The 21,613-nt window shown below is 43.0% G+C and overlaps 1 long non-coding RNA gene across 1 annotated transcript in view; it reads right to left on the minus strand.

Moving 5' to 3' along the window:
- The window catches only part of LOC120370144, a 146,010-nt gene extending 131,018 nt beyond the window's left edge, over positions 1-14,992 (minus strand). Inside the window, exon 1 of the long non-coding RNA XR_005583643.1 lies at positions 14,526-14,992. This is a non-coding gene — a long non-coding RNA (uncharacterized LOC120370144). The remainder of the gene's footprint in view (positions 1-14,525) is intronic.
- Positions 14,993-21,613: the final 6,621 nt, after the last annotated feature.

A 21,613-nucleotide genomic window follows, 5' to 3' on the forward strand; every position in this document is an offset into this window, starting at 1 on the left:
ACAAAAGGTGCCACAGATGCTCATTAAAGACAGCAGGCCAAATTCATGCCTGGTGCAGCTCCACTGACTTCAACAGGGTTGCACCAGGTGTGGATTTAGCCCCACATATGAGATTCCACAGAGCTGTAGGCCAATGTCATGTCACATTTCAATAATCATGGCCAGATAAAGCAGCAAAGCATTCCCATTGCTCATAAACTGGCAAGGACTCTCTATTGGCAGTGTTTTTGTTTACTCTCTATACGGAATGAAACACAGGAACTACCATGCTGGAACAGACCCAGTGATCCACTTACTCTTACATTCTGTCTCGAGAAGTAGCCAATACATGATGCTTAAAAGGAAGGTAAAAAAAAAACAAAAACAAACCCATAATGCACCTGGGTCAACTGTGCAATATTATATCCTACACTTGGACAGCTGTGCAAAACTATACCACAATTACTGTAATGTTGTACAATTTTAAGTAAAATCATTCCAGAGAAATGTCCTCTTGACACCAGCAGGTGATCTGCCCATGCCCTGAAGCCTGAGGATTGATATCCTGTGTCATTTCCTTTTTATCCTGACTAATCTAACAGCTGAAGCTATTTTTATTAAAATACATGTCATATCATCTTTGGATCCTTACTGTAGCCTGCAGCACTGGGTTCCACGAATGAATTTAACATGGAATTAAATGGTAGCTCCCTTTATTTATCTTCTTAAACGTGTTGCTTTTTAATTTCATCTGGTATCTTCTTTTATTATGGAAGAATTAACATAAGTTCCTTTCCCTGAGCTATTCATTATTTCTGTCCCTCTTTCCTTGTCTTACTCGTCTCCAAAATAATCCTGATCCTTTTAATTTCTTCCTAGAGAACGTCCCACCCCAAAACCTTTAATCATTTTTTTTCTTTTCATCTTTGTTCCATGGTTTCTTGGACAAATGTTAGGGAGTCAAGGAATTTAATCAGGCAACTTTGCTTTAAACCAAGATTTTATTAATTCCTTGAAAATAGTGATTATGTCCCACTAAAGTTAATGACACAAACCAATAAATCAGGGAAAATAATAAGACTAGAATGATAACATTTGGCTTGCTGTTCCTGAAGAAGGCCGGTGGAAAGTTGGCCCCAAAAGCTACTGATACTAGAGCAATTAATCAGGTTCTCTCTAAACTGTAGATATTTATTTTATGGATGTGTCACTTTCCATTATCCAGAGGGGAATTCACAGGCAAGGGTTGTTGGGTTTTTTTTGTGTTTTGTTTGTTTTTTGCTTGTTTCTTCGTTTGTTGTTGTTTTTTTGCAGACAGTGATTTTGCAACATATCACTTGATCAAAAGAAAATACAATCAAATCCACAATTTGTCCAATTTCTGCCATCCCTATTGAACAAGCACTCCATAAACTCTACAGCTCTGAGCCTGATGGAACATGGCAACCCCAGGACTTTCCATCAGTTAGTTAGTAAGGAATTTTTTTTTCTCTTTTTCTTTATTTTAAATCACTGGAATATGGAAACATTTAACTTATTCCAATTTTGTACTTATTTATTTTTAAAAAACCATTTTCAGATTAAGGAGTTTGGATTGCTGAGAGAGAGAAAAAAGAGTGTGTCCATCCCAAAGCTAAAACATTTTAAGGACTAACTGCCTTTTCTGGCAACTGCACCGTTCTTGTTGGTGATTAATTAGCATTCACCCTCCTGTTGTGTTCTTTGCCAAGCTAGTTACCAGCCACAATGTAGCCTTGTGCAAACTGCACCCACCCTCTAGTGGGATGAGGAAAAACCAGGGCCGGCTCCAGACCCCAGCGCGCCAAGTGCGCGCTTGGGGCGGCATTTTGCCAGCAGGGCGGCAGGCGGCTCCGGCGGACCCTCCGCAGTCATGCCTGTGGGAGGGCCACCGGAGCTGTGGACCAGCGGATCTCCCGCAGGCATGACTACGGAGGGTCCGCTGGTCCCGCGGCTCGGGTGGACCCCCCGCAGGCATGCCTGCGGAAGCTCCACCGGAGCCGCGGGACTGGCGACTGGCAGCGCGCCCCCTGCGGCATGCCGCCGTGCTTGGGGCGGTCGGATTCCTAGAGCCGCCCCTGGGAAAAACTGCCTCTTTTTGATGCAGAACGATACTTTGAAGCTCTAAAAATATTCACTTAGAGTAGAATGTGTCCTAACACCCTTCCTTTCTTTCCACCCCCTCTGCACCAATAAGGGATGCTAAGCTCTGAACAGATATAGTTATGGCCCAGATTCATTTCACTGGCAATCTTTGCTGCAATCTCATCAGGCCCCTGCTTTGCTCACACTGATCAGATAAGGTGGATTTTATCCAGAATTTCATAGTTGACCAGCCAGTGACTAGTCCAATTAATCACACAAAGATGGCATCGTATTTTTTTTTAATTTCAGCAAAAGTTGGAGTGAGCCCATTTTTCTTCAATGTATTCAGTAGCTTGATGTCACTGAAACTGAAGAACAGAAAGTTAACGCTAAATAAATTCTACTGTGATTGTAGTACAATCTGTGAAAAAGGAAGCAGGGGTGTAGCTAGATTCAAAGCACATTCTAAGTCAGCTTTATACAAAATAACAGGCAGGCAGTGCTTCAAAGGAATGTTTCTTGAACAGAGAAGGCCAGATTTTGGTCTCAGTCACATCCACATTAATTAGGGTGACCATGTGGCCCATTTTGGCCTGGACACTCCCTTTTTTAAGCCCTGTCCAGGCCGCCCCAACTTTTTTGGCAAAAGTGGGCATTTGTCCCATTTGCTCTTGCTAACTTTATCAGTTGGCAAGAGCAAACGGGACAAATGCCCATTTTTGTCAAAAAAGTGGCATACGGAGGAACGTGAAGCAGGGGTGAGCAGCTATGCCAGCCCCATGGGGGGGGGGAGGGGCAGGGCTCCGGCGGGGGCAGGCAGGGCTCAAGCAAGCAGTGACCCCAGCCCCAGCCTTTGGGAAATATGGTCACCCTATCTAGTATGTGTCTCACTACTCGCCCAAGCCCTGCCTCCCGCCCGTGTGTGTGTGTGGTGGGGAGGCAGACGAGTGGCTCGGGCCAGCCCCGTGGGGGAGGGGAAGAGGTGGGGGAGTGGCAGCGTGCAGTGTCCTGTTTTCCCTTTGAGAAATACGGTCACCCTAATGTTAATCCAAGTAACTCCAGTGAAATCTGCAGAGTCCGAAATCTGGCCCAGAATGAACAGGGAAAGGTAAGAAGGAAGACATACAATTAAGTAGAAATACCAGGAACCATATCCTTCCCTCAGTTATGTCAGTGCAATTCCCAAGTAAATCCACTGACTTTGATTAAAGTCCTTAAGGATTTTAATCTACAAAACAGTGACGAAATATTCCAGACATTTTGTCCATGACATGCGCGACATACACAGATGACAGGAGAGTGAAGGAAGAAATAAAACAGCCAAGAGCACTTAAGAACAAGATGTGACTTGAAGTAACTGAACAGAAATGGACTACGATCTCCTCCTAAAAAGGATGCAGTCACCAAACTCAGAAACACTGCAAGTCCACAGGCCAGAATGGGAACGTGCCAAGCAAAGGGGAAAAAATAAAGCCAACTTTCATAGATTGCCACCAGAAAACGAGGAAATGATTGCCTTGATCTCTCTCCCCCTGCCCCCCAACCCCATTTTCAGTCTTCTACAGAAAGTATAGTCTGTGTGCCCAGGAGGTGACGAAATCCCTAACACTGTATGGCACATGGGGAATTCAGAGGATTGCAAAACAGGATGCTTCATGGAGGAAATACAGCCTCAACAAGCAAAAGGTTCAAGTACGGTACATCTCACAATGATGTAAGGGCTTGATTATACACCTCATTTAAAGCCCAGCTTACTGTGTTTAATTCTAGTAGAACTAATAGGCAACACCTGCTGCAATGAAAACAATTTCCGTCCCACAACTGCAACAGAAGCGTTTATCTTTTGAATTAGAAAATGTTTCTCTAATGTCTGAACAAGACTCCAGAGGCATGAACATATGCTCAGAATTGACATTTCTGCACATTAGATAGCCTATGAAAATGAGAATTAAAAAAACCTGGTCTGGTCAAACAGATCCTCCAATGAAGCCATTAAATACAAATTACAGTGAGGTCCAATTAATGTATTCATTTCTCTTTCCTTATTGCCTGTGCTCTTCTTTGCTGTTTTTCAGTAGAACAGCAGCAAAGCTCATTGGGCAAAATTCTGTGATCCTTACTCGGAATTTACACAGCCATCACTCAGGCAAAGTTACTACTGACTTCAATGGGAATTTTGCCCAGGTAAGGGCTTCAAGAATTGGTCCCTTGATTTTAGTTACTAATTTTTTTTATTAAAGGTTAAACAGACCTGTTGACAGCACAAGCTATTTTCTTATGTCAGCAGTGAAAGGGAGGGTGTCAGATATACAAGATAAAACAACAAGGCAAAGTTAAGCTATAGGTCATGGGTTAAAGTACAGCTGGAGTACATACTGAACCAGCTCCTGAGTTCTTCCTCAGGCAGAACTTCCATTAAAATCAGTTGAAGTTTTGTCTGAGTAAGGACAGAGTAAAACCTGAGTAAGGACCTCAGGGCTGAAACCTGGAGGCTCTTTGATTATAAGGGACTGTAGCTATTCAGCCCATAGCAAGCTGTATCTTTACATCTCTTGCTTGATAAGTCAGCAATCATTATAAGGTTCCTTAGGTAAGGCACTCATTGTCTTTCACTGAAATGATAAGGGACGCCGGTCTCAGGCCTGATCAACAAGACTGAACATGTGTGAAAATTTATGCAGCTGAGTGATGAAATATTATTAATTTTGAATATGCGGGGATTGAGTTTGTTAAAATAATGCATTTGAATGGACAGTACAGATCTATCCAATAAGAACAGGCTACTCAAGGAGTAATTAGAATAAGCTATTAAAGTTTGAAAGTGGTTTACATACTGATTGTACAGGGTACCGTCAAGTCTGATGGTTCAATCAGACCCCCAGCTGTAGCTTATACACAGCCTTGAGCATTAGAATCCATTTGTTTTTGAGAATGGGAATGTCAGACAGGACAGGTGAGGTTTTCCCCATATTTTCTGAACAATGCTATAGGTTGTTTTTTTTTACAATCCACCTGTTCAGCCACCAGAAAGCTTGGTTTAAAATTTCAACCAAAAAGACATTAACTTAAATTCTGATGTGAGTTTTCAACTTGCACATCTGATCAGAGGTGAAAATTCTCCCAATTCAGCTACAGCAGAATGGCACATTATTGATTTGGGGATCAGCCTGTATCTTCTAACTAAGTCAACTTCTTGGGAAAATCTGTTTTTGTTATATGAAATTACACTTCAAGAGACACACAGTAGCTCCCTCTTAAACAGCAACATATATATATGGCACTCATCCATCTCAAAGATCTGAAGATTCCTTTTAGCCTGGCCTATATAACAATTCAGACACTGTTAACATGGAATAGATCATCAACTCCACAACAGTCAACTGAGTCCAAGACTTTTTACGTAAGTGTGCTATGTCCTACACATTAGACAAATGTAGGATTTGATCCAACTTCCTCTGAAGCCAGTGGAAAGACTCCAACTGACTTCAGTGAGAGATGGATTGGGCCGCAGGGATTCGGCTACATTTACTGTTAATCATGTAGCTTATCAGTCAATTAGAGGAACAATCTTCCTTATGAAGTCAATGTTTATCTGTTCAAGGCTTTGGAATAGGTCCACTAAATATAGACTGCGTCCTTTCTTCCTTAACCATCCTTTTTTCCTTGCATAGATAACTTAAAAGGACATTGTCAAGGTTAGTAGGCCTCAAACCTGATGCATTTTTGTCTTCTATTCACAAAAATCCACGTACTTTTTAAATGTTTTTCCCCTTTAAACAAATGCTTCAGTGCTTTCAAAACAAACAAACCCACTGTCAGTAGCTCAGCACTCACAAGCAACCCTACAGAAACAAGCCACAGGCCAGCTCTATTCATGGTATAAATAGTGTATAATAATGTCAGCAAATGGTCCAGCATATCTAACCCAGGAGTGCCCAGGACCACCCAGAGGGGGGGACAAGTGGGGAAATTTGCCCCAAGCCCTGGACCCCGCAGGGGCCCCGCGAGCTCTGGCCCGGCAGTGGTCCAGATCTTCGGTGGCATTTCAGCGGCGGGGGGCCCTTCAGTGCTGCCGAAGACCCGGAGCGACTGAAGACCCGGACCACCGCCGGGTGAGTACAAGCGCCGCAGCTCCCCCACTTTGCCCCAGGCCCCCTGAATCCTCTGGGTGGCCCTGGGAGTGTCTATTCAGAGTGGACATTTAGTATGGCTCATTTCACTTGCAGAGCAAGAGTTGGTTCTGGGCTGATCTTCTTGGGGAATATCAGCAATAACAGCATAATCTCCCAAACTCCATTATATGCATAACATAAACCCATCACAAAAAATCTGATGGGATTGACAAACCCAGTTCAAAATTAAAAAATAAACAAAGTTCTATATGCACAAGTGTCTGAGCTTGCAGTTTAAAATAAAAATGGAAAGCAGAAAGAATGAAACAGAGAGAGGTTACTTATATTACTGATTCTTGCTGCAGATTTGGGATGCTAAAGAATTAATGGACATACGGACACGAACCTGAAAATACACACACAGACACTAGGATAGGAGCCCAAATGAAAGCTAGTTTTTCCCCAGACAGTTATGGGAGAATATATAGTCAGGGCTTACATAGCAGAACAAAGCCTTCAGCATGTTCCTGTTACAGTGGAAAGTGTTAACCTGGGAATAAGAAGGAAGAAGGAAAACAAACCAACATTGGGCTTGATGCTAAGCCCAATGAATCAATAGAAAGGCTCCAACTGACCCCAAAGCCCACCCCCCCCACACACACTTGTATTTTAGTGTATGTTTGCACCTCTGCTACAGACTCTGCCCAAGTGTGAGGAGACTCTCGGCAAAGAGGGGTGGGAAGGGATCGGTGCCTTGTGCAGAGCTCTCTGCTCATAGAGATGGGAAGGCAGCCCTTAGCCTTCCCAGGCTGGTTCCTTTTCCAGTCCCTCTGCAGAAAGTCCTGTAAGGTTAGGATCGATGCAGTTGGAGCAGCAGGCACATGGATTTGTGTTTCCCTCGCCCTGCTGTTCTCCTTCAGCAGCTGCATTGCAGAGTGATCCCCTTTGCAGCTGAGCTCTGGCTGGCCACTTCACTCCCCACTTCCTTCCCAGCGAGAGGCTCTGCTGAAAGAAAGTGCCATTGTGTGCAATGCTGGGCAGTGGCACATCCTCTTATTCTGCATTGGCTGGATCCGAGGGGAGTGTCCCAAGGGGTGGGCTCAGTGAGGAGGAATGAGCTTCTCTCTGATGCTCCCTCCTGGGCAGATGCTTGCTGTATTGCAGAGACCTCAACTTTATGATTTGTGTAACTTGCTCTGCCAATACAGTCTACTTGAATTTGAACCTGGGGAAGAGATTCTTGGATCCTGCTCTAGGAAAGCCCGAATCTCTGTCAGCCAGAGTTTTCATCTAACCACCTGGAAAGGTGTGAAAATGGCCTGGGGAAGGAGGGAGGGCAAGGACCACAGAATAGGTGAGGAACTGTAGTGATCAGCCATGCAGGGGATTTCAGAGTCTAAGGCTATGTCTACACTACACACCTTTCAGTGGGACAGCTGTACCACTGCAACTGCGCTGCTGTAAGGTATCCCTTGTAGCCACTCTATGCCAACAGGAGAGAACTCTCCCATCAGCATAATTAGACCACTCCCAAGGAACAGCAGTAGCTATGTTGGCAGGAGAGCATCTCCTGCTGACATAGCACTGTCCACACCTGTGCTTTTGTCAGTGAAACTTAGGTCAGTCAGGGGTTGGTTTCCCCCACCCAACCGACAGAAGTTTCACCGACAAAAGCGCCAGTGTGGACAACACTATGCTGGCAGAAGATGCTCTCCCACAGACATAGCTTCTGCTGTTCATTGGGGAGGGTTTAATTATGTCAACGGGAGAGAGGTCTCCCATCAGCATAAAGCGACTACACAGGAGACCTTACAGTGGTGCAGCTGCATTAGTACAGCTGTGCCTCTGGAAGGTCTGTAATGTAGACATAGACTAAGGAACTGCTGAGGCCTGCTCATACCACCACCAGCGCTGATTAGTAATGAGACTGCAAGCTCCAGCTGTTATCAGGCACAATAACCTCGTACTGAAAAAGCAAAGCTCATGAATATTCCCATAGGAAATGACAGTCTCCTTTAATGAAGAAATTGGTTTTTTTTAAACATCTAAATAAAATAATCAATATGGTTGTAAGTTAAAGTTTATAGGAGATTCTGGTTTACAAAAGGGGAAAGGGAATAAACAGCTACCGAAACAGCTACAGTAAGAGAACATGCTTCTCAGAGAGGGCCAAGTCCAGGAAATCAGCATGCAGCTGAAGCATCTGCAGTTCTCCCTGGGGAACCCTCACCCACCGGCCATGGACACACTCCGTGGCCACTACTGCAACACCAATGCTGCAGTAACTCCTGTAAATCTTCTGACCTCAGACAGCACTAGACAGGGAATCCACATAGGGTCTTCGGAGAGTTATGGCCCACAGCACCCCCTCCCCCCACACACACACACAAAAAACAAACAAAAATGCAGAACTGTACTGATTCTATGAATCTGGGGAACTCTACTCCCACCTGGGATTTTCCTCTGAAAGAAAACGGCAGACAGGGTAAGAGTGCGTGTGCATGCATATGTACAAGAGAGACAGAGAGCAATGGTCACACCAGATGCTCTGATCCCAACCAGCCTCATGTGCTAAACAGAAATGGGCTGAGTCCATATTTGGATGGGAGGCCGCCAAGGAAGTACACCCGGATGCTGCAGAAAGCGCTGCTCACAGCCCAGTGTTGGGATATGCCATGCTGCTAGAGTGGTCAGATCCTGAAAGAGAGATAAAATCAAAGTCTTGACCACTGGTGGTCAGTAAAGATCCCATGGCACTTTTGGTAAGCACAGAGACATTAACCGAGTACTCTGGGAAAATTCAAACTTGGGTAGTTATGTTCTGCCTACCTAACTCCAATGTCATTTGGAGAGAGTGTACAGTTCCAAATGGCTAAGTTATTCTTCTTTTCCTGTGCTAAACTGTTATGGAATGTTGCTTTTTGCTGTTCGGCAGCTTCTTCCCCCTCTGAGAAGGTGGCTGCCTTTTAATGGTGGGTGAAGTGATCACTAACCTACCTTACAGGGGTGGTTTGCAGGTTGACCTGTGACATTAATGGGTACAACTCCCATTCATGTAAGTAGAGCTTGAAGCAGCTTAAACCAGGGCTGAGTTTGGTTGAAGGCTTCTGAAGCACTCTGAGATCCTTTGATGAAAGATGCTAGCAAAAGGCAAAGTACTATTATTATAAAACCTTTCAGCAATCTGATCCTAAGGCCACCCAGAGACCAGGTTGACCCCTAGTACACCTTACACCAGCTTCAAGTCTGTTCTAAGCTGTGCCCAGTTGCAACAACCCTCAAAAATGGGGTTTGGCAACCAGAGATTGCCAGGGTGCAAAGGTGCTGTGCCCAGCCTCCGGCACACTCCCAAAGCCTAGGACTGCAAGAGGACTGACACGGAGCCATCATACTGGCCATACACCACCTGGTGAGCACTGAGTTATTCAGGTGCTTGAGCTGGGTTTCTGGTTGCTTTGTGCCATTGGAGAAGGATCTGGCTCAATATTTCTAGTTCTTCAATCAAGGGGCAGGTTGTTTGCCATTTTGTATATAGCATCCTGTGTATCATAAGAGGCTGGGAAGTTTATCTGAATTGACCCTGCCTGCTTGGGAATGCCACTTTTAGTCTCATTGGTCAGCCTGAGCTAACACTTCCATGAACACCCTAGAGCTATCAGCAAAACTGCTGGGGAGAAAAAAAAATATGAAGGCAGAGGTGGCACCAGGGAGATCTGACTCAGCAAAACAAGCCAAGCACTCTCTGTCCAAATAGGACCCGTCTAGACACAAGAGCTCTGAAAGGAAAAGGGAGAGAGAAGGAAAAGAGGCCTGGGAGACAGGATAAGCCTACGGGCGTTGATGTTCTCATACCACACATTCCACCCCTGTGGTCAGCTCAGTCTGAGCCACTTACCCAGCATCCAGTTTGTTCTTGTGGATTATCAGGAAACATGAACCCTGAAAGAATATGTACTGAAAGCTCAACACACAATATTAAAGCTAATATCTATCATGTCAATTACTCTGTCTCTCTTCTTTATTCATTCTATCAGTTATGATCATCTGACTATTAGCTACTTACACAGGATACCCTTACGCCTGTCTCCATCCCTGTCTGTCCTATCAACTGCTGTCATGGTTTCCATGAGTCTATCTAAAGATAAAAACCCCCAAAACATCTGTATTTTGAAACAAGCTGTGTTACATAAGAATAATACAATATGCACTAATTAATATAACATATGGCACCTGATGGTTGGTTGCTGAATATGGAAACATGATCAGTTGTATAAAAGACCATTGTCAAAATATTTTATTATACACACACTTTTATCATTTTTATTTAGGTCAAATGTAGGGCCTGATCCTACAGGCCACATGCAGGCAAAATTCCCATTCACTTCAAGATCAGACAATTGATGGTACATTTTATAAGATTAGTACTATGCAGCAGATTTTATTCTGAATTAGCTTTTGCTGCTCTCCATGCCTCTGTTTTCCTATCTGTACAAAGGAGATAATAATACTTATAGCAGGGAAGGAGGGTCAGATTGCTTACATTGGTAAAGCACTTTGAAGAAGAGAAGTGCTATAAGTTCACAGGGTTAAATCCTCTTCCTGCACCAACCCTCAGAAACTGAGCTTGTCACAGGGAGTGGTACAAAGGGTTGGAAAAGAGACTCCTCATGCTACAAGGCATGGAGCCACACAGTGACAGATGCTGCTGCCACAAGGCAACCCTTGTCATTGTTTGGCTCTTACTCCATGGATGGTAATGTTTGGTGAAACTGCAGAGTGGTTGTTTGCCACTGCAGAGTGGTTGTTTATTTCAGCCCTGCTCCTTCCCCATATTCCAAACCCCACTGCACGGGGACTCCCCTCCTCCCAGAACTCTAAAGTGCTTTAAACCAATTAGATGGCCTGTGAGGTGAGGAAGTTTTCTGGAACCCATTATACAGATGGGGAAAACAGAGGCACAGTGCAGTTAAGTGAGTAGGACAGTCAGTCTGTGGCAGAGCAGGGGAAGGTACTCCCCAGGTCTGGCTAGAACAGTTGGATTCGAGGTTACTATTCAATGCTATTAACCAAATCCAAATGATGTGACAAAATTGGTCTTTTTGGATCTTTGTTCCAAATGGCTATAAGATGCATTCCTGTGCAGAAGATTGACCCAAGACCTTCAATACTGTACCACTTAAAGTGTGCATGTTGGGACCCTGGGCAGAACAAAATGCAGAGAGGTCTTTGCACCACCTGTGCAACCTGGAGTGTTTGGTGGCAGGGAAAGGGAACTGCACTTACTCTATATAAGCACTCTGGAGGAAGGGCTATGTGAATTGTGACTACACGGGTCCAGTGGACCACAGCCCTTCGTAGGGTGGGGCAGAGGTGCTTGGATTGCAAGCCACAGCCTATTCATGGGTGGAGGGGGGATGGAAGAACTGATTTCCATTCAAACCCACTTTCCCTGCATAAAAATCTCATTATTTCAGGGGAGGCAGGGGAATGGATTTCATCTTTGGAGAGTTCTCAAATGCAGCAACATCGGAATGTTCTCGTCCCATTTTGGGGACGGATTTGTAGTAGTTTACATTAAAAAAACCCTGAAATTATCATTTCTAGAAGTGATAAACAACCATGTATGGTCCTGCGCCAACAAGCCCAGCTGTAATCCAATCTCTACTTTCTGCTGACTAGCTGAGCTCTCGTGGTTTGTTATGGCAGTGGAACCCCTCAATACAATTATAGCCTTTCATTCAGCCCTAAATCACGTATTATGAATATTAAACCAGTTCAAATTGTCCATCGGTCCTGCCGTAACATTAGACAAAGCCTTTAGCAATTACCTATCTCTTCAAAGAATGTGTTTTCATTGGCATTAAATCCCACTGAAAGCAAGCATGCATGTATGTTGATGTACTTTGCATAGAGTACTCTGCCATGTGCTTGGATAATGTATAATCAGTGTTAACTAGCACCACCATCACTTTAAGCACATTGAAATAAAAGGTCACCACAAATAGCTAAATGCCGTCATGGCCAGATGCCTCCAAATAAAAAGGTATTACAATGAAATTAGGAATATATATGGAAATGGATAAAGCAGAAAATATGTATAGGTACAGCTGAGCTGAAGCTACTATAACACTGGCACCAAACAATAATTTGGACTTGATCATCACACACACACACACACACACACACAGGTAATTAATTTAAACTGCAATCCTGTAACTGGATCAGCAGGGGCAGACGCCCTGCATCCACGCTAAGCCCCAATGAAGTCAATTGATCCAGTTGCAGAATCAGGGCCTTAGATTTTGTTGCTTTTTAAAATACAAGACCTGTTCTGCTGTTGGTAAATGCCCATTCTGCATCCAGAAAAAGCAAGAAAATTTAGCAACGAGGCCTTAACTCCACGATTTTGCTCACCACATTCTGCTTTGGGTTTTGCAACATATTGTCTGCAATTCCTGACAAGACTAAAGAAATTCCCCCAATCCTAACTGCTAGTGCTTAACCAATAATGCTCTACCTATTTCATACTTTTGTGTAACTTGTATGCCTGGTTCTGGATTTTTTAAATTGTTGATTTCAGTTAACAGTAAATCAATATTCAAATAGCAACACTGCTGAGCTATAAACTGTTGCATCTAGGTCATGGATGGATCTATGCGAGTGTTCTCCTAGCAGATAGGGTGTGCTGCATGACAGAGCTTCTGCCTTGACATCAGAAAGTAAGGAGCGAGGTGACTTTCAACATGAAACTGTGGCAAGGGCATAAGAGCAGTCAGCGCTGAGGGCGAGAGCTGACCTGACCTGCACTTAAAAATCCTGGGTGTGGAATACAAGTTTTCACAAAGGAGAGTTATACCAGTATAACTATACCTGTAAATTTCCCCACATAGACAAGCACAAAGGCTCAAATTTTTAAAGGTATTAAGGTGTTGCTGTGCTATGCATTGCAATGTCTAACTGATTTTTTTCCCCTTTATCTTCCCACACCCTCAGGTGCATAGGGCATCCGTTTTCTGCTCTTTATTTCAGTTTTGTGTTGGTCTGCTCAGGCTCCTGAGTGTCATGTTGATGCATTTGGGTTCTTTCACTATTGTCCTGTATAATGTTTCTCTAAGACACCCTCTTTTTCTAGGTGGTGTCCATGTTATCACTTGAGGTGGATGTCATATTGGTGGCATCCTTAAAGCTTGTCCTAAATATGTCCATCATCATCATCTTATCACATTTAATGCTTTAGATTGGTTTGCTCCCTTGACAATTTTTCACTCTATCCAAGGAGCTCTGAAGATCTTTCACAGATATTTGCTTTGTAATGTGCTGATCATCAGTGTGTGTCAGAGACTGTCCTGACTCTGATCTATAAAGGAAGACAGACATGATGCCAGTGTTAAAAACTGTATGTGTGTGCCAGTGCCAATAGTGCTACTTTTTCACCTCTTTTCAAGTTTATGAAAGTTGTTTGCTGCTTTTGATATTCATTACTTGACATTTAGCATGATCTCATCAACATTCCACATCTCACTCCCTAGATAGGTAAAATGACTGACTTCTTCTAGTGTTTCTCTGTCTGCCCTGATGATAGCTTTTGAGATGTTGGTAGCCACATATTTTGTCTTCCCCTTGTTGATGAACAAACCAACTTGTTTTGCTATGTCTGCCAAAAGCTGGGTCTTTTCTTCCATTAAGAAATGCGTTGAAGTAAGCAGGACAATCTCTTCAGCAAAAATGAAGTCATCCAATTGTGGTTTATCATTTGTCCATAAATTTCCTCTTAGTACAGAAGGGCAAAGCTAAAGATGGGCTGATCATTCTGAGGCTGTTTTAAATAGACCAGACCCAAGCAAACTACTACAAATATGTAATGAAGACCTGCTACCAGAGCTTGATATTGATTTAGGAAATATTGCAATGGAAGAAGATAGGAAAGCCATCAGTAAAGTCAAACATGGAAAAACAGCTGGAGAGGATAACATTGGTTTAAGCATCTCTCCAGTAAGTGACAAAATGCCTGACTGTTTTAGGAGCCTAAATCTCATTTTAAAAGATATTTAGGCACTTAGGGGCCAAAATCCCATTGATAGTGGATGGGAGTTAGGCTCTAACTGCCTAAGTCATTTTGAAAATGACACTTAGGCTTCTAAATCAGTTAGACACTGCTGCACTGAAGGTGGCAACACCTAAATACGTTCAAAAATCAGAGCCTAAGTCATGTTTTGCAGGTCTGACCTGGGGCTTTTGGTAGTCCTAGCATGCTGGACAACAGCCTATGTTCTAGCCTGGATGCAAGTTAGGACTGAGACGCATGGAGGGGGTGCCACAGGGTCCAGTCACCATTAGGGAGCCTCCTCCTGTCTGCTCTGGGAATTAACTCCTTCCAGGTCCAATGCCCCCTTCTGCCACTCATTCACACACCCACTGCCTCTCTCTCTCTGCAACTCAAGGTGCTCTCTCTCCATGGCTTAGTCTTCCAGCCAGATCACAATAGTCCTCCTCTCCCGAGGTACCGAAGTCCCACTGGATGACTGTCCTAGGTAGTCTTCTGTGCTGCTGCCTGGACTGTGCCACTTCCCCAGTGGTTGGTAGGGGAACCCAGGCCTGCTCCCTACTCCAGGTTCCAGCACAGGGATCCTACAGCAGCCACCAGCCCTGGTCTGCAGTGTCCTAAAGCTTGATACTGTTTCCCTGGGCCACTTTCTACTACATCTCTATGAGGCTCTTTCAACACTTCCCTCAGAGTCAGGACCCCAGGGCTTCTATTTTCCCCCTCATTTCCTCCATTCTTTCTCTAAGGCTTACAAGTGATTACAGGCCTCCACACTGCAGCCCCGTTCTCAGTTTCCTAGTTTTATACCAGCTCAGCCTGTTCCTGCCCAGCAGGGCTTCATCTTCTATTAGGGCTTGCCTAGCCAGTCTAGTTCTCCCCCAGGTGCAGCCTATCAGGTTAATTAGCTCCTTCCCAGCCATGTTAACCCTTTCAGGTGAGGGGTGGAGTGAACACCCCATCACACAGGGTCATTAGAGAATGGGAAGAACAGAAATGGCAGGGAGTCGTAATCGGGGGGGGGTGAAGGGGAAAAATAAATGCAGCGAAATTAACTAAACTCCAGTTGCAGCTCCCCCTCTCCTGTCTCTTACTGGCTGTAGCCACTCCTTCTCCTTCTCTGGTGACTCACTTTAAACTGAAGGATGTAAATATGAACAATAGGATGAAGAGAAGAAAAGGAATAATATAGCCCAGAAAATCTTCCTGACAGTAAGCTAAATTTCAGGGGGAATGGTGGAATCCCCTAAAAGGGGTGGAGAAAGCCCCAGGGAATAGGCTGTAGGGAACAACCTGGGACTGGCAAGGAGAACAACTAGATGGGACCTACCAGACCTTTCCCATCAGTAACTTCTATATTATCTGCCCACATTGGAGAAGGACATCGGCTGAGTGTTTCTACTATGCAGATCAGCCATGATGCTGTTAAAGCTATTTAAATTGTTAGCATTGTGGTTCAGCATTCCTAGGACACTGAGATGAATGACGGCAGTTCACATCTCTCTTAGGGCTACTGTTTCAGTCTGTCTGCAGATTCCTGAAGGCTGCCCTACGCTGGGTCACATTTGGAAGGTGGTCTCCCCAACCATAATGACTAGGGCTCTGATCCTGCTAACACATGTTTAACTTGAACCATGTGATAAGTCCCACTGAAGTCAATGGAACTACTCACAAGCTTGAAGTTAGGCATGATAAGGTGTTCCTAGGACTGGGGCCTACACATGTAATTTTTCTTAAAATGAACGCATAATTTTTTCAGAAACTGACAGGGCTGCCAGAGAAGGGCTAGGATCTTATTCCGGACCATTTTGAGCCCTGTTTTGCTTTTGAACATCATCTGAAAGTATCTCAAATTCTGGCTAAAAGATGCTGCTTCCCAGCATCCTAATGTCTAGGTAAGACCGCTGGCTCCTTTGCAAGCTCTACTTTTCTTGCAGACACAGATACACACACACACAAATTCAGCTGTAGTGACTGCCATGAGCAGTGCTTATTCAGTTATTCATTTCCTCTCTGCATCAGGCCAATACTGATCAGTGGAGTACTTAGTTGGCAGGATCCAAGTGAAAGGAAATTATTTTACCTTTGAGGGCCTCTTAACTGCAGGTAAAGAATGTTACAGCTTGTGGGAGTGCCAGTTAGAGCCACTTATAACCTGACTAACCTGTGGTGGCATTAAAACACCTGATAGATTTCTTTTTGTCCTTCCAAGATGGAGATTGTTGCTTCCACACACATCCCTTGACATGAGAAGTTCACTCTTTTTAAGCAGCTGGATGTAGTGATTCATGTGGATAGTAACAGGCAGATCAGAGATTGCCCAAGTCAATCCTTATAACAGGTTCCCCTGTGTATATTATTTATGATTATTTAGGAATCTGGATAATGTTTCATGCCTTGCAAATCTTTTCCCCATTCTCTCCTTAAGAAATAACAGAGGAATCATTCCTAAGAACTTTGTATTACTGCAGATGGTGGGGAAGCTAGTATTTTGCCAATTCTCTTAATGGATAAGAATTATATTGCTTGATATGTCTGAATCTGGACAACCACATTTTGAAGACTCTTTGTTAACCTTATTGCCACCAAAGTTCCCATTTTCCTTCAGCTAGAGCAGTAGTTACTGAAATCATGCCTGTTTATCATTATCTGTCCCATACTAGTTGTAATCATATCACATTTTTGTTTGTATCCACAAGTAATAAAACCCCTGCATATCTTAACTTTGACTTTAAGATTAAAGTAAATGCATAACTCTGGCAAATTGCTTGGAATTATGATTTAATGGCATCTGGTTTAGATATTCTGTAGTAAATTGTTGGCACTAACACTGCCACTTTTTTTTTTATTTGAACCAAAATGTTCTCAGAAACATGTGTTTTCTGTCCAATTTGCATGTAATCAGTTTTATGAATCCCACAAAGGTTACAAGGATTTTGAAACTTAAATTACCTGAGCAGACAGGATTAATTCCAAGTATCTATTACACAGCTGATTAGCTAAGGAGTAAACACTGCTAGATGCAAACAAGCGTGGCTGATGCTTTGTTTTTTGGTAGCAAAGAGTTGTCTTTCTTGAAATACCTCCCCAGGTACAATGTGTACATTCCACTCTGTTTTGCTTGCAAATTACATACCTCTCTTTTATGTCAAGTCCAATATAGCTACACCAGTTTTTCTTATTCCACATAAAAAGTAACCGATTACTTCAGTAAATACCTGTTTTAAAAATATCACAGAGTGGTTTCCTGCTGCTCTAAATACTAAAACGTTCAGCAGGATTTCTGACCCTTGTAAATCTTTCAAACAGTTCATTTTTTATCAACAAAGTGGGCATTTCTATAAACCCAGAATATAACTCCTCATTGAGACCATTTTTCAAATATTTGACCTTTATATAAAACGAGCAGAAAAAAAGACATTTGAGTAATTTTAAATATCATTAACTCTGCCCTTTCTTTCATTTCATTCATTTTATTTTCTATAGTTTATAGTCATCTTCCGATCACAGATCATAAAACCTGTGAATATCGAAGACTCAAAAATAGTAAATCAAAGTTAACTGAGGGCAAGAAACTTAAAATTCTTTAAAAGAATACTTAAAACCTCACAACAGCCTTGATTTTAAAAAAGCCTATAAGCTAATGTTGAACCCTATTTCATTCACTGCAATTGATTGTATTTGCATCATCCTAGAAATGTCTTGCAGAAATTAAATCCAGCTCCCCCACCCCACCCGGCCCCGCCACGCCCCGCCACACCCCACTGCCAGGAGAAGGTCTAACACTTTGGCTGATCTCCAAGGCCAGCTTTAGACACTGCTCCAGCTCAAGCTCTCACTGACCAATTCTCCTAGAAGTGCAGCACTATGGTAGGTACACACAGACATGCCATTTGTAGTCAGCATCCTGATTTAAGATCCAAGATGGAGCAACAGTGCAGAGAAAAGGCAGCAGTAAATTCCACTATCTCACTTATTATCTCAGGTGTCTGACTGAATCACAATGTACAGCTCAGGTTTTCAACTAAAGGTTACTTAGCTGTACACTTAAATTCATTTAGACACTGACAAATTCTCAGAATCCGTAACTCCTACACACTCCTCCATTAGATTCCCCTTAGTACCCATCTTCCTTTCTCAGTTAGAAACCTTATTCCATAGCATGCCCTATGCTTGGGATTGTCCTCTCTCTCCTGGTGCACCAAATGCTTCTTCTCTACTTTCCTCAAGCCTGACCTTTATGGCAAGGCCTCTTATGGATACTGCACCAAAGGAAAATCTCTGTGACTTTGAAATTGCACCCATGTATGTGCCTGTTTTAGACTGTGAGCTCTTTGGAGCATTGATCTTCTGTTTTCTAGCTTTGTATATCACTGATAATAATCCTGTGAACTCCTGCTCCCTTCAGAAAACCAAAAGAGGTAGACTCTTCACTAATGGCACAACAATACTTGCAAACGCTCACTTTGTTATTTAGTCATTTCACGTTTTATTTAGAACATGAAACACTCTTAAAAGATAAAAACTGCATGTTTTTGCTAACAGAAATAAAGGCATGTTTCCTAAAGAAAATTGTAATGCAAAACTATTAAAACTGGGTGCTTTCTGAAGAGTCATTTTTTAAAGCAAAAAGGGAATAATCTGCAAATTACAATAAAATGTCTGCAGGAAGTAGCTATCTTAGACCTCCCCATCCTGAAGTTAGATTCCAGTATGGGTTCAGAGCACCCACTGAGGTCAATGGGGTGGCCCACATGAATCTGACAGCAGGATCAGTGCCATACGGATAACTTAAACATCCTAAGTCTCCTGGGAATTAGCCACTAACAACTTGTTAGGACTGGTAATTATTCTATAAAATTACCTGGCACTTGAACTGGCATTCAGTTATACTACCTGAGGGTGACTGTTATGCTACCCAAAATATTCCAAAGTTGCTTTGTGTATCAGAAAGTGCATTTTTGTGATACTATTCATCTTTAAAATACAACCACAGATTTTTTAATTTTCTTAATGAAATATTGCCTGGGACCATGCCAATTAACCCCTTCCACGAAAAGACAAAAGAGTTACAATGAGAAATGTGTACTGAAAAAAGTAGGGACACACCTTTTAACACCCATGAAATCCATCACTCCAGCCAACCGTACTGGAAGGAGAGAATGGAAAAATGGTAAACATTTTTCTAAAAAATAATTAAATAGGGATTGCCTAGAGCTGAACGTTAGTTCATAAACAATATAATCAACTCTGATACAACAAAATAACTCTTATTTGTATTTTGCTTTAGATTTTAAACAATCAACCTTTAAAAGTCACAATATTGTTGATATTAAGGAAATCACTGAAACAGCACAGTGCATTACTAACAACTTGGGCGGGGGGGTGTCACAGCAGGAAAAATTGTAAAAGCAAAGATAATTTGAGAAATGAAACATGAACATCTGACATATTGATGCAAAATCTACTTATGCATATCCAGATACCTGTAAGATCCCACTCTCCGATACATAACCCAATTTCTTCAGATCCTTTCCCATCGACTAGTTCTCTACAGAATGGGAGCCAGTCCTGTGAACACTTATGCAGGTTAACTTAACTCACTTTATAGTTGCTGATACAGATCCATACCTTCACAAAGCTGCTAATGTAAATCCAGACCCTGATTCTGCAAACACTTACACCCATGAACAACTTAACACATGTGAGTAAGCCTATAGAATTCAGTGAGTTCAAAGGCACTTCCCAAATGCATAAGCAATTACATCTTACACCTGAATACTGCAATCTGACAAAATCAATGGGGTTCCAGACAGGTTCAGAGGTCTGCCCATGCAGACCAAGTTGCAGAATCAGAGCCTTAGCTATTCACATATACCAACCAGTTTGTAAGAAACTGCTGGATTTTGTTTTAAGATTAATACTGTTCCAAAGTAGCCTATGGACTGTTTTTTAGGTAGGTGCACAAAGAGGTTTGAATTCTCAAAATCAAGTGGCGTATGAATTAGGAGTGGCCAAAAAAATTAAGATTTTTTTTGCTACTGTCAGAAACTTAACTATATGCAGTGGTGTTGTAGCAAAGTCGGTCCCAGGATATTTGAGAGACAAGGTGGTTGAGGTAATATCTTTTACTGGACCAACTTCTGGTGGAGAGAGAGAAGTTTTCTAGGTACACAAAGCTTTTCCTCAGGTCTGACCTGAGACGTTGGTCCAATAAAATATATTATCTCACCCCACATGTCTATCTAGGATCCTTAACTGTCCCTAGTACCCTGTAATTTCACAACAGCTTGACCAATTTGTTTCAAACTTTCTAAGAGCTTGTCTACACACAAATTTTGTACTGCTATAACTCTATCCGTCTAAAGGTGCTTACATCCATAGGGGGAGGGGAATAAGTTATACTCCAGTAAGGAACCCTCATACTAAAACCACAGGATTACACCATGTATAACTATTGGAGTAAACAAATCACTTGTGTAACAGACATCATTATAACAGTGCAACACTGGTGTGTAGATCAGGACTAACACATGAACCTTCTGGCCCGAGACACAGCATGAGAATGTTGAGGTTAAAAGGAGTTGGGAGGGAATCAAAACTGGGGCCTGGTCTACACTAAAAAGTTAGGTCGAAGGAAGCCGCCTTAATTCAACCTGTTAATGTAGATGTCTACACTACCGGGCCCTTTACGCCGAGCTAAGTTGCCCCTAATGTCAACTTCTGTAATCCACCTCTGCGAGAGGCGTAGCGCTTAATTCAATTTTCATGGGTCGACTGCGAGGTAGTGCAAACGCAGCGTTGTGTAATTTGACTTAATTGGCCTCCAGGTGGTGTCCCACAATGCTCATCTGTGACTACTGTGGAGATCATTCTCAACTCTGCTGTACTGCAGCTAGGTACACAGGAAACAGCCCCTGCCTTGCTAAAGCCCCGGGAATTTTTGATTTCCCATTTCCTGTTTGATCAGCATTGGGAGCATGCAAGCTTGAGCACAGCTGATCATGGAGACTACACGCCCCAAACATGCTCCCGCCTGGTCTGCACAGGAGGTGGTGGATCTCATCGCTGTGGGGAGAGAAGAGTCTGTGCAGGCAGAGCTCCGATCCAGCAGAAGAAATGCCGACATCTATGCAAAGATCACTCATGGAATGGGGGAGAAGGGCTACACAAGGGGGACACAGCAGTGCCATGTGAAAATAAAATAACTTCGCCAAGCGTACCAGAAGGCAAGGGAGGCAAACAGTTGTTCTGATGGTGAACCCAGCATATGCTGGTTCTACAATGAGCTGCATGCAATTCTCGGGGGTGGCCCTACCAGCACCCCCAAAAGTAACGTGGACACCTCACAGGTGTGTGAGTCTAGGGACAACAAGGA

This window comes from Mauremys reevesii, linkage group 8, assembly GCF_016161935.1.
Source record: "Mauremys reevesii isolate NIE-2019 linkage group 8, ASM1616193v1, whole genome shotgun sequence".
Taxonomy (NCBI): Eukaryota; Metazoa; Chordata; order Testudines; family Geoemydidae; genus Mauremys; species Mauremys reevesii.